Source organism: Coenobita brevimanus, chromosome 78 (genome assembly GCF_032717465.1).
Source record: "Coenobita brevimanus isolate Jiangsu-jjx chromosome 78, ASM3271746v2, whole genome shotgun sequence".
In the NCBI taxonomy this organism is placed as follows: Eukaryota; Metazoa; Arthropoda; class Malacostraca; order Decapoda; family Coenobitidae; genus Coenobita; species Coenobita brevimanus.
Genome location: NC_137031.1, coordinates 13,864,636 through 13,877,831, shown reverse-complemented (window position 1 = coordinate 13,877,831; position 13,196 = coordinate 13,864,636). Strand labels below are relative to the sequence as shown.

Below are 13,196 nucleotides of genomic sequence, written 5' to 3'. Positions count from 1 at the left end.
ACTGTTTCTCATTGAATTCAGTCAACCCCAATCTGCTTATACAGCACCTCCACTTACGATACAAGAGAGGAAGGTGTGACAGAGAAGGCCTACACTGACATCTTCTATAACTCCTCACGATTACTGTCTCTCCTGGTGCCACTCCCATCGACGATACAACCAAATAACCTTTTTTATCTACTTAACAACACCTTGGCTATGACTATCGACATTTACTGGCAGCAGTGGGATGACGACACTTACAGAATGATAATAACGATAATATACATCATCATGTGGTGGCCAGTGACGAAAACGAACCGACTACAATCAATCTATACCTCATGACTTTATATGAAGCAGCAGAATTTCCTAAACCGCTACAAGGGCAGCTAATTCGACGTTTGGTGGAATCAACAATGAACAATCAACTATCAGCCATAATCCACATTGGTGATGAACCAGGGAAAACGAAACTACATACGGAGTGAGGAAACCAACAAAGTGAGGAAGTGAAGTGAACAAGAAAAGCAGAGAGCAAGGGATGGCGGAGCATTTTTGTTGTTGTGTGATATTTGCCCCACACTTGGTGGGGCACGAACAAACAAAGAGCCCATCAGGGAAGTGGCAGAAGGTGGCTCTCCAAGGAGAGCGTAGCGGGGCCGGCAAATGGCTGACGAGAAGGCAACGAAGGCAAGGGGAGGTGTGATGGTGAGGGCAAACAAGCACACGATCGTTGGTCGAGGAGGGCAGGGAGGGACGGCAAGCTCAGGGAGGAAAACACGGCGCCGATGTAGGGGGTGTCAACGAAGTCGCAGATGGAGACCGCCCCGACGCTGCCCTGAACCCCCTTGCCCCTGGTGGAAAGGGCGATATAAACTCGCCCAACTCTTCAGCAGCAGCAGGTGGAAGCACGGAGGGAAGGCCCGGTCCTGGTCGTCACAAAAGGGCACAACCCCGGTCCAGGTAGTGGCGGAGGGAGGGTCGTCGGCCGGTATCGTAGGGGCGGAGGAGCCTCTACCTCCTGGTCGGCAGAACAGGGCACTCCCTCAAGATGGAGAGGACAGGCCCGACCCTTGGCTGGTACGGCTGCTGTGGAGAGCTGGTCCCACCGGCAACGGTGGTGATGTTACCTCGGCGAGTGATGGGCTGACCTTTGCCCCTATTCCTAATCACCCCAACCACAACTCCACGATTTATGAGAAACTACAAGCAACTCTACGATTTAAGCTCTATGATCAAACAATAAGCTACAATTCTGTGATGTACAAGTTAACCACAAGCGAATGAGAGAGACTAAAGTGAGGAGGAAAACAAGCAAGAATAAATGCAGTGTCTTGGTTAGGGAGAATCAGTGCCTCGAAATAGTGTCATCATTTGCTAAGAACAGTATAACATGTCAATGAATCACCCTCCACCACACTGGCCACCATTTCTCCACCATCACTCTTCCCCGCCACCACTCTTCTCCACTACCACAATCTTCACCACCACGGAGGAAGGCAGTGATGTCCAAGCGATGCTGACGTTTTGAGGTGGGTCAACAATCCAGAACATCAACATCTCCCTTCAACCAAAATTTTGTTAGATTTTTCTAACTATCTATCTATTGCCAGAAGCCTCAATCCCGTTTGGGGTGGCCACAAACAAATCGCCTCCAAGTCGCCCTGTCCCCCGTCATTTCACTGCCCTGCTCCCGACTCACAGCCCCCTCTCCCATATACCTCTCCACCCCATCCCTCCATCTCATCCTCGGCCCCCCCTCCCTCTTCCCCCCTCCACCTCACTCACATACACTCTCTTTGTCAGTCTTTCACCCTCCATCCTCTCCACATGGCCAAACCACCTCAGTGTGTTCCTCATAACGCTTCCTATCACATCCACATCAACACCACAACGCTCCTTTATATCTTCATTCGTCAGCCTGTCTCTCCATGTGACTCCACAGGCTCCTTTTAAATAACTCATTTCCACTGCTCTCACTCTTGACTTGTGTCCTTCCAACAACGTCCAAGCTTCACTTCCATACGTTAGAGTTGGTATCACAATACTGTCATGTAGTAACTTTTTCACTTCCATGGCCACTTCCCTGTTTCTTATCACTGCTTTCAAAGAACCAGCAACCTTTCTTCCCTGCTGTACCCTTTCAAGCACTTCACCCTCCAAACCTCCATCCTTACTCATCATACTACCCAAGTACTTAAACTTACTCACATTTTCCAATTCCTCACCATCCAACCTCGCTGTACATTCACTGACTTCACCTTTCTCAAAGACCATCACTTTACTCTTCCCTACATTCACCTGTAGATTCCGTTTCTTACACACTCTCCCAAACTCATCCACCAAGCATTGTAGCTCTCCTTCATCTTCACTCAACAACACAGTATCATCTGCAAACAACAGTACAGGGAGTTTACAAACACTATCCTCTCTCACCAGGGCCACTCCAACATCCACTACCCTACCTTGTACCTCTTTTATTACCCCATCCATGTACAGATTGAACAACCATGGAGACATGACACATCCCTGTTTCAACCCAACTTTCAAAGAGAAAAATTCACTTAGTTCACCATCCACACGCACTGCAGCCTTCGCACCATCATACTCTTCACAGCATTCAACAACTTCCCATCTACTCCATATATTCTTAACACTTTCCACAATCCTTGTCTATCCACCCTGTCATATGCTTTCTCCAAATCCATGAAAGCCGCATACAACTTCTTTCCCTTCTCTAGAAACTTTTCCACTAAAGATCTAAGAATGTAACTAATTTCTCTGTCCTTTCTCTAACTCTGTCAATAAGTATCCTACCATACACTTTTCCTATTATACTAATAAGACAAATGCCCCTATGATTACCACACATTTCTTTTTCCCCTTTTCCTTTGTACAAGGGAATAATTATACCTGACTTCCAATCCTCCGGGACACTCCCTTCCTCCCAGGCCAATCTGTGTCATAAAAAGACTTTGTAGTTACTTGTAGAGAAGTTATATATATTAGACTTGTGGACGAGCGGTTGTTATACTTGAGTAGCTTTGTAAGTAGATAATCTTCTTTCCCATTTGTCATGCAATGACAGGAGAGGTAAAGAATAGTATGGGAGTAGTTTTATTTGTCTTGGAAATATTAACAAGTCTCTCACACAGAGCAAAGTATAAAGTAGAGTCCCACTAGCTATCTCCCTGTCTCGCTCTCTCTCTCTCTCTCTCTCTCTCTCAAGTTGCTAAGCCTTCCTCCCTACACCCTACCGATTCTATGGCCTCTCTTCTTCTGAGCTCTCTTTCCTTAATTCTGGTGAAACAGGAGTCGTGTCATGTGTGTTCACTGTGGTTGGAAAGTTCTAGAAGCCTGTGTGTGAGTATGTGTGTATGTGTGTGTATGGTCAACTAGGCTTTGTTCTCCTGCTGTATCGCTGACACTCTAACTGCATCATCTCCTGACTGGCTACTTCGTAATCTGTCGTCAGCTTTTCCTCCGTGTAACTTGCAAGATCATTTCCCATTCCCAGGCTCGCATAGAGCTGTCTATCTGTCTATTTATCTATCTATCTAGTATGATTTGTAAATATAATATGGACTCATAACATTGCTCGGTCCACGCAGCTGAAGGTCCTCCGACAGCAGTTATCCTTGACACATGCTAATCTATTAGTACATAATATTGATTATAATAGTGTATACATATAATATTTATAGTAAATAGTGATTATTCAGTAATATTACATTTTAAACAAGTTGTATACATATTTGAATAAATGCATTAAAAGTAAATTATTTAACTGTAATACAGTATGTACTTGGGTTATTGTAGTGAAATGCATACATGCAAGAAAAAAAAATAGTTTAAAATTAAGATTATGGTAAGAGTTATTGATATATCAATTAACCCCTTAACCGCGGGGCGTCACTTTCATGACACTTGGGAGCAAGGGATCATACCGCGGGGCGTCGCTTTTGTGATTCTGTATTATTTTGAATTCACCCGGGCTTCCAAGTGGGGGCTTGTATCATCTATCAGTACTGCCAATGTCCAACACTAGTCAGCACTCCTAATCTCATCTGTACTCCCATCCATTGTTGACAATTTAGCCATTTCTCCCCGTTCTTGACTCCCCTCCCTACCCCTCCTCCATTACACTATCCTCTCGCCTGCCCGGCCGTGCTACGCTAAGTAAATCTTCCCTGGAATTTTTCACTGATTTCATCCATTGAAATAAGCCCTATGCCCTATTCTTATACCAAATAATACATACAAGAAAGAAATAAGGTAAGTGAGAGTGCCATACACCTGGAATTGCCTAATTATCACTTGACAGTACCTCACGTGCACTCGTTCGCTAATTTTTGCTGTTTTTCTCCCCTTGAAATATGCCATATAATCTATTTTCGTAATAAATATACATATAAGGAGGGAAGGGAGAAGCCTAAGTGATATTTACATTCACCTGGAACTACCTAATTTATAATGTATTGTCTAGATTTCCTGCCAATCATTTCAGTGAAATACATACCTGTTTCAAGAGCTACATTGGTAGCACTGAATAACCCCCAAGTAGGCCTCAACCCGGGCCGGCCTTCCTTTATCAGTTCTCTCTCATCTTCCGAAGAGGAGGTATGGCTCATCCTCTTGCTGACTTCAGGGCCTTTTTTCACCCCCATGCAAAGGGCCCTGTGAACTTTACCCCCTACTAAACCTCATGTGGAAAGAGGTAAAGGGCTGACAATTGATAAAAGAGTGACTACGATCTTTCTATTGAGTAAAACAGTGCAAGTGGACTTGTAAATAATGTGTAAATAATGTGTAAACAGCAAGTGAAAGTAATGAATGTAAATATACGTGAACAATGGAAAATAGTTTTATAAGTTACTTCAAGTGACAGTGCATAACACAGTGTAAATAAAATAGAAATGTAAAGAACGTAAATAAAATAGAGAACGTAAATAGAAATGTAAGTGAGTAGTATTATAAGAATACGATTATATACCCTAGGAGTAATGAAAGTGAAAGTTTCACTATAGCATGCCTGAATACTATGAGTTATGAGAGTGAAGATGAAACTGACATTCACTCTCAATGCCAGTATACAGGACGAGAAAGTGAATGCTACGTATTTTACTGAAAAAAATTGAATCCCTACAGTGACAATAAACTAATACTACTGAAGGAAACTTATGGATAAAGACTGTAGATATATATAAGTGTTATATAGTAATAGAAATATAAAGTGTGAGGGGTTTTATGAATAATAAATGACAGAGTACCAAGAGCGAACTAGGGCAAGTGCGGCGGTCAGACGCGCTCATAATTTTCATTGCTTTCACAGTGTTTTTTTTTTTTTTGGAGTATGGATCCCAAACTACTTGAAAATCATAGAGTAGTGTTTATAGTGTTAATATCTGGCTGTGGTAATCATATTACGGGTTGTCGGGAAGTGTAAAGTGGAGACTTCGTTACCCAACTTCAGAGGTCTCCACAAGTCCTACGGTAACTGACGAAGGCTCAACAAACATTCCAGGAGAAAGTTGAAGGTATGTGCCATAAGCATATATAATTTTAATATTCAAGGACTAATAACTGATTTTTGGCAAATATTTTTTGAGAGTCTGTCGGAGCCCGAATAACCCCGCGGCACACGCAAAACATCGGTAAACATGCCCGAGGTGTAGGGGTTAAAGATAATGGTACTGGTATGCCATACATGGGTCATTCTTCTTTGTATTTTTTTCTTATATATATATATATATATATATATATATATATATATATATATATATATATAATTAATACAATATACATAATATGTACACTTCATTCAGGGGGGTTAACTTGGATGTTAACTCTTCCCCCACTAAATACTGACTCCAAATTAGCAATTCTTGCATGCATTCTGTGCATTGCGAACAGCAGTACTGCAAATACAATGCAGAAGATTATAAAGACAGTAGGTGCTGGGCTATACACATAATATGGGTTGAACATACTGAAACTCATATCTTCCCAGGGCTTCATTGTTTCATTGATCAGCTGCATAGTTTCAAACTTAGGTGAAGTCAACTTAATACTTGTGCTCATGTTTAAGTCCATATCAGGCAGTGGGTGGAAATGTTTGTGTGTATGATTGAGAATGGCGTAGTGATTGATGGTGGATAACGTAGACATGGCTGGTGTAAATACCGCACAGTAGTCTGGTGCTATGTATAATCCTGAGGCTGAAGTATGAGATGGTGGTATATCTGGACAGACTATGTAAACTGATGTGTTATGAGGGAAATAAAAAAACTGTGAGTGTCCAATGCGTTGATGGTGTACAAGTTTATCTGGAGCAAAAGTGAAGTTGCAATGATGATGAATATTGTCATTTCTGATGATAGCCATTTCACAAGGGACTGTATCAGTAGGCTGAAACGTGAAAATGTACGCAGGACAAAGATGAACAGCATGTAAGGATGTGCGGCACTTTCGTTCAATCGTTGATTCACTTGCGAAAGTGACAGTGTCCCGTCTCTTGGAGACCATGATGAGTTCAGTGTCTGTGTTGATGTTGATGATGACCAAAGTGTTGTTATTTTTATAGGGGAAGGGATGTATTTGGTATACTGTGAACAGGTCTTCAGTTATGAATGGTACATGAACTACTACTGATGTTGGTGTTAGTGTTGCTTCTAAATATGGGTAATATTGCATGAATTCTCTACTGCGGAACAACGGCTTCAATTTATGTTTATGTATGCCTTGACTAATTATCTGACGTAGCTCATGAACTAGGAGTAAGTCAATTGTGATCTTGCCATCACCAGCATTCGAAATTCCTTGCATAAGTGCCCTGAAATGATCTCTAGTGTTCTCTAATTGTAGTAGAATTGTGTCAATATGTTCTGTGATGATGGAGAAGTGTTGGAAAAGTGTAATGTTTCCTTCCATTTCATTTATTTTATCTACACTCTCGAGAGCTATGTTTTCTGCTTTTTTCAGATTTTTCACAATTGTCTTCATTGCTGAGTTCTGTCCTGTGATGAATTTATCTTGGTATGTTAGTACCTGAGCTATCTTATTAAATTTGTTGTTTATTTCTTTAAGGTCATCCTCTGTAGCCAATCCAAAGATGTTCCCAAGAACTGTGCCACCCAGGTCGAACAAACCGCGCTTTTGGCGAGTAAGTGTGATGTTGTTCCTGTCGCTCAGTACCTCCGTTCCATAAGATGGGAGATCTTGGATCATGATGAACATAGTTGACTTTGCCTGTTCTAGTTTCCATTTCGCTAACTTTACCATTTCATTCACTCGCTTTGTGTTATGTGCTTGTGAAACATAGTTTCCTATCATGAAGTCCAGAGTATGCATCGGCGTCGCAAGTCTGTCTAGATAAGTAGGTAATTCATACAAGTAATCTAGACTTATTTCAGTACTCATGACATCCTTAACGATTGTAGTCGTGGCCGTTGGAGCTATGAGGCATCCTTGTCGTACTATGTGTTGGGGGTCTAAGTGCGCATATCCACTTGCTATGTAGAGGAGAATCCATAGCATAAGTTCCTTCATCGTAACCTACCAAAAAAAAAAATCTATTAATTTCCTAATATGGTCATGCTGTGGTCGATGATAGTGATGATGTGCCATGCCACTTGCTTGTGGAGACAACAATTTGCTTTTCTTGTTTGTAGTTTATATGGTATTTTGGCATTTGTAGTAACACTTACACTTATTTTCATTTGTTTGTTATGCGATCTTACTCAATTTCTTTTTCTTTCTTTCTTTCTTTTTTTCTTTTTTTTTATGTATTGATTTTCTATAGTTTGTTTTTCTTCGTTTATCTATGCTTTTTCTGTGTTGTTCATGGTTGCATAATTGCTGGTTAATTCCCTTGGGGATCCTTTTTTAAGGTTTAGTTTATATTACACAGATATTACTGAAAATGATATTATATAGCCCCATATTTTGTTATTTTATATAAAAAATATATACACTATATACTGTATTAACTATATACACTGACTTGTTGTTCACTTGTACCTATCGTGGCCAATATATGTGTCAGCACTGTGTGGAAATCATTGTCTTCACGATTGTGTTGAAGATGTTCACTCTTGCTAACGTCATTTGTGTTGGCCATTTTTTTTTTCTCTAGTTTACCTTGTAACTTAATTTATATGTTTCCACTAGGTAGCTTTAATTAATAAATGTTTAATACAGTCCTTTTAATCGCTCACTGAGTAACTGTGATGGTATATTTTCTTTATCACTTTGTAGATATAATAATGTATAGCTGTATGTATGAAACACGTATTTTATGTAGGTATAAATGGTAACACTCGTTGGTAGTAAATAAATGTTATAATAAATGAATGAATATATACAGTGTAGAATATTTATTGTTGGTGATTATTTAGTGTTTGATTTATGCAAATAACTGAAGTAAGTATGTGTATTTAAGCTGTAACTATACAGCACATTTTCTATGTTTGTGCAGAAGCTTATTGTCTATCACTGTGTATTGTATAAATGAAGTAACTATGTAACTCACTAATTTTTACCGTGGTGGGAATGGTGTTAGTGATGGTGCAGGTGGTGAGTTCACTGACGTGGCGTCTTTTCAGCAAGCACGCATGATGACGTCGACTTCCCACACTGGTAGCTGTGGTGAGTGAATGAGTAGCGATGAGTAACTTGAGTGAAGACGAGTGAGTAAGATGAGTTGTGAATATGGACTTGGTATTTGCTTTGTCGTCTTGACCTCTTCACTCCTGCGTCAGCGGTGGAGGATGGGTGGATGTAGCAGAGAGAGGGGGGTGAGGTCTGGTAGTTGTGAGTTATGAGTCGTGTCTCATTCTTCGTTTGTTTGTTTTGTTTTTCTTTGTTGATGTTTTCTCGGTCCTTTTCTCTTGTGATTTACTCGTGGGATGAAGACTGCCGCTACTTGTAGGTGCGTGTAGAAGATTATACAGACGAATCGTAGAGCTGTTACTTGTAGTTGATTGTAGATGGTTGTAGTTCGTTGGTTCGTCGTAGAAATTTCAAGCTTGTTTGTATCAATACTTTGTTAAACTACTTGCAAGGCGTCATGTGACCTCTTCTCCTCTACATCAGCATGATGATCGGGGAGACGGAGGGGGCTGGTTGGAGAGAATACTATCAGGCTAGTTGTGAGTTGTTGGTTGTGAGAGGTATTCTTGTTTTCAATTTTGATATTTTGTAGGAATTCACTGTTGATTTGTAGACGAGATTCGTATCCCACCGCTGCCACCAAATGTCATAAAAAGACTTTGTAGTTACTTGTAGAGAAGTTATATATATTAGACTTGTGGATGAGCGGTTGTTATACTTGAGTAGCTTTGTAAGTAGATAATCTTCTTTCCCATTTGTCATGCAATGACAGGAGAGGTAAAGAATAGTATGGGACTATTTTTATTTGTCTTGGAAATATTAACAAGTCTCTCACACAGAGCGAAGTATAAAGTAGAGTCCCGCTAGCTATCTCCCTGTCTCTCTCTCTCTCTCTCTCTCTCTCTCTCTCTCTCTCTCTCTCTCTCTCTCTCTCTCTCAAGTTGCTAAGCCTTCCTCCCTACACCCTGCCGATTCTATGGCCTCTCTTCTTCTGAGCTCTCTTTCCTAAATTCTGGTGAAACAGGAGTCGTGTCACGTGTGTTCACTGTGGTTGGAAAGTTCTAGAAGCCTGTGTGTGAGTATGTGTGTATGTGTGTGTATGGTCAACTAGGCTTTGTTCTCCTGCTGTATCGCTGACAAACTAACTGCATCATCTCCTGACTGGCTACTTCGTAATCTGTCGTCAGCTTTTCCTCCTTGTAACTTGCAAGATCATTTCCCATTCCCAGGCTCGCATAGAGCTGTCTATCTGTCTATTTATCTATCTACCTAGTATGATTTGTAAATATAATATGGACTCATAACATCTGCACATCTTCCACATCCATTCTGCTACTATCTCTCCCCCATGCTTCAGCATTTCACCATACACTCCATCAATTCCTGGGGCTTTCCCCGATTTAACTTTCTTCTTTGCTTCCACAACTTCTATCCTACTGATTTCTTCCTGTCTTCTCACCTCCCTCCTTCTCCCAGCCATTCTCCAGCCACTTATACTCGCATTACTTCCATCCTCTATATTCAACAATTCCTTAAAGTGTTCTCTCCATCTGCTCACTTTTTCTCCCTTCTTCACTAGTAATCTACCATTTTTATCTTTCACTCCCCTGCTAACTTCACTTCCACCCTGTCTTACTCTTTTCACCTCTTTTCAGAACATTTTCTTACAGTCCCTCCACTTTACACTCAAATTCCTTCCAAATTCCTCATCCACTCTCTTCTTACTCTCTCTTACTAATCTTTTCACCTCTCTCTTTCTTTCTACATATAACTCTCTCTTCCGCCTCTCAACTTCTTCCACACCCCTATTTCTCATCCATTCATTATATGCTTTCTTCTTTTGTGCCACAGCCTGTTTCACCTCTTCAGTCCACCACGCTGTTCCTTGCACCCCCCTTCATCTACTCTTCTTTCCACACACCACATCACATGCTGCACATATTTCTTCTGTAAATATCCTACACACACCTTCCACGTCTCCCATCTACTCCAATTCATATTTGCCCAATCGTTCCTCCACTTGTCTCTTATACTCTGCCTTTTTCTCATCCTCTTGTAACCTTTCCACTCTCCTTGCAACTACTCCTTCCTCTCGTCTTTCCCTTCTTCTATTCCTCCATCTTACTTGAATCCTAATTCTGGCCACCACCAAGTAGTGGTCAGAAAGTCCACTCCCCCAACCTCTATAAGCTCTTGCATCCATTACACATCTTCGCATTCTTTCAGCCACACACACATAATCAATCATTGCCTTCCTTTCATTCGTTCACCACCCATTCTTCTCATCACTCGCCATGTATACCTGTGGATCATTTTATGCCTGAAGAGGGTATTGGCTATCACCAACCCCCTCCCAGCACAAATGTCCACTAACGCACTCCCATTCTCATCTATCTCAGCAGGCACACCCCACTCACCAACTATTCCATCCACCCTCACATTCCCAACTTTACCATTCATATCACCGATCAAAAACACTCTCTCATTCCTTCCAAACTTTTCCATGCACATTTCTACATTTGTTCAGAACTCTTCTCTCACTCTTCTAGCACGATCTTGTGTTGGCGCACAGACACACACAATCGCCCACATTTGTATTCCAACTTTCAACTTTACCCACACAATCCTTGACCCAACTGATCCGTACTGTCTTATGCTTTTCTTCCATCTTTTACTCACAACTATACATACTCCTTCCTTTGCCCTCTCATTCTCACCTACTCCTGCACATATACCCCATCCATACTCCCATTCTCTCACACTTTCTCCTCTTCATTTTGTTTCAGTTAGTCCACATACATCCACTTTTGCACCCTCAAGCACCTGGACAATCTCTCTCTCTTTCACCTCATCATTTGCTCCCCTTACATTCCACGTTCCGATAACCATGTCCTATGTCTAGTCCTTGGTCGTCATCGTTTGGTCAGTCCTTGTCCGAGGCTTATTGTTTTTTTTTTTTTTAGTTAGTTGTTTTCCGGGGAGGGGCACTAACCCTCTGCCAACCCTTTTAGTCGCCTTTTACGACAAGCAGGGATACTGGGGGAGTATTCTTGAAAAAAAATCCTACCCCCAGGAGGGGGGGGTAGTATTGGGATTTTGTGGAGATGGTACTGCACTGCTGCTTGCTGTATCTGTGTTAGCCACCTACGGGGCGTTTCTTGCAATTGTCGTTTATGGGGATTTTATAATTGTGTTTTTGCTGGCCTTAGTACTCGATGATCTAGGTTATAATAACTGTGTGGTAAAATTCTATGAAATTCACTCTCCACGTTCGAAAACAATGAAAAATTAACTTCATTACTTACTTCAATGTGGTGTGTTTTTTGTCCCTTGAGTTAAGTTTTCTGTTTGTTTTTCTGTATCAGATTGTGTTTGGTTATCTGCGTTTTAGTGATTGTTCTCTTGCATTTGTGTAGGGCTATTAGGCATTGCTAATGCAATTTCTTCTCTCAGTAAATTTGGTGGTCTTGAAAACATAACGTTTTCTACTCATTGAATCGCATTTCATATTTCTTTTGAAAAATTAAGCTTAAAAAATACGTGTATGTCAGCTCAGATTGTGTAATTCTCTCACTGTGAAGTTGGTAATATTTAAGTGAATGATGCATTTATATGTGTAAGTGAAGTATCTTGATATTACCATACTGTTGAGAGAAATGTTTTAATGTTAGTATCTTATAGATAGTTATATATGTGCAGGCTAAGTATGGGTGTTAGTGATGAAGTGCTAATAAATACAACCTTGGACAGAGTAAATATTCAGCTCACTAAACGAGTAGTGGAGAAACAGTGGTGGTCTGAGGTACAGAATCGACAGCCACATGGTGACAGATGAATGTCAGCATTATTTCATTAGAAGAAACATTCCAGATACGAAGGAAAAATAGCTATTTTATCAGCTAGAATTAATGAGGAACGTTGCCCAGCTGGCAATTTGGTCAAGTCAAACAAGCTGTTGTGAGTTCTAACATCTGAGGAATTTTGGACAGAATTTATCAGGAAGTTCCCTGAAGGCAGGAATTTTCTTGGTGATATAGCCCCAGAATTACATAAAACTGTGTACCTGCTAAGGCAAACACACTCCAGCTCAGGTCTAGGAGAAGTAATGGCAGATGTTTCCACTATTAAGAGAACCCTGTTAGCTAGCTTAGAAAACTCAGATTTGGTCACAGATAATGGTAATATGCCTAACTGTAAACTAGCTTCCCAAAGTTGGGGGGGGAGAAATAACGATATTAGGTATGGTAGCTGTGGCGAGCGAAGTGAGCCTGTACAACGCACCCCCTCCCCTCCCCCAAGAAAATTTTTGAGATTTGACTAATTTTATAGATGTTTTTGAGGCCATATGGGATAGGTATTTGGTCATATACTAACGTCAGTGTTAAGTGCTTGAACTCACTGGCTAATCAAACTTATCAACGAATTGTTGAAGTAGCTACATTACTGTATTTACAAAAGTACCATGAAAAAATAGCTTGCTGATATCATGTTAATCTACTAACATCACACAGTATTATTATTTGCCAAATTTAATATGAAAGTTAATTAAACATTTGCATAGCTAATTCTTTAGAAAAGTAACGTGCAAAAACAGCTTGCTGCAG

General features: G+C 40.8%; 1 pseudogene; it reads left to right on the top strand.

Moving 5' to 3' along the window:
• Nucleotides 1-648: 648 nt before the first annotated feature.
• LOC145408705 (NADH-ubiquinone oxidoreductase chain 1 pseudogene) overlaps nucleotides 649-13,196 on the top strand; it is a 29,421-nt pseudogene continuing 16,873 nt past the window's right edge.